The sequence below is a fragment of the Nicotiana attenuata genome, unplaced genomic scaffold (genome assembly GCF_001879085.1).
Source record: "Nicotiana attenuata strain UT unplaced genomic scaffold, NIATTr2, whole genome shotgun sequence".
In the NCBI taxonomy this organism is placed as follows: domain Eukaryota; kingdom Viridiplantae; phylum Streptophyta; class Magnoliopsida; order Solanales; family Solanaceae; genus Nicotiana; species Nicotiana attenuata.
Genome location: NW_017678365.1, coordinates 21,053 through 22,370, shown reverse-complemented (window position 1 = coordinate 22,370; position 1,318 = coordinate 21,053).

The following is a 1,318-nucleotide window of genomic DNA, read 5'->3' as shown; positions in this document are numbered from 1 at the left end:
GTTATGGAGCGGAAAGAGGAATTCCAACTATTCGACCAAAATATTATTAATGATGCCAAGGTTGACGAAGAGCTCAAAATTGAGGATGTCAAAATAATGGAATTTTGGAGTTGGAGCGTATTGGACCTCATTCTAAACATTTTTCAACATTGTGTTTGGTTGGTGACATGGGAATTGATCTAGTCGAGCATATGAAGGAGTCGATGGATGAGGAACAAAGTGCTTATATTCTGAAATTTGTGATGTCAAGGAGACAAAACGACATTCCTCACTTAAAGGCCAAGAAGTGCAAGATGCGATACCTATTGCGTGGTTCATTTATTTTTATACCACCGCCCCAGGAACGTGATAGAAAAATTGATGCAAAATTGGGGGCGCAATTCATATCTTCAAAGTGGAAGGAAAAGTGGTGAAAGTGATGGAGTCGTGCCACGACTATAAATAAGGCGCTTGTTGGGAGGCAACCCAACCTGTATATCTTTTATTTATTGATTATTTTTTTGGTCAAGTTTTGTGTTGTTTTTATTTTGCAGAGTAGGGGAAGTCTGAGTACCCGAAGTTGAAGCTGAGGAGCATGTTTGAGCTTAAGTGTGGGATCGTCCCGACCCTTAAGATTGAGGATCATGTCCGAGCTAGGCCCGAGAGGGTCTCAGGGAGTATTTCTGACCTTTGTTTTATTATTTTTTTTCTATGATCATGTATCGAGGACTATGCATAATATAAGTGTGGGGTGGGGAAACTACTTTCTGAAGTGTAATTGTATAATACTATTTTTTAAGTTAGTTTTTCTTTTAGAAATCGTAGTAGAAATAGTCTAGGTAAAAGAAAAATTGAAAAAAAAAATTTAGAAAAAGTTCGGGCTTTTCCTGATGATGGATCTTTTGGACAATTTTCTTAAGGGATAAAGTCCGATTTAAAAACACCAAAAAGACTTTTTGTTTTTAGGATAGTTAGGTAGTATCCCTTGGTTTTTCTTTGGGCGTCGGTTCTTTTCCAAGGGTGTAGCTCGAACCGGGTACTTTATTTTTTATTTTTTTTTGAGTAGTTTAGGAAGAAACTGAGTCGCTCTGAGATACTCATTGACATGGTTGATGCTGGCACATTAGGCTATGCCATACATTCTGTTTTCCCATATATTTGGTGAATTGTGAAGCCTAAGTACAGTAAATAGCCTATTTTGTGACACTCTCTCTCAGTTGTTTGACTTGTATGCTACATAGTGCAATATTGCCTAAATTCCTCAATTATGTGTGCTTGCTTGACTTGAGAGTTGAACAGAACCGTCTTGATTGAGTCATGTGCAACGTGTGTGTGAGGA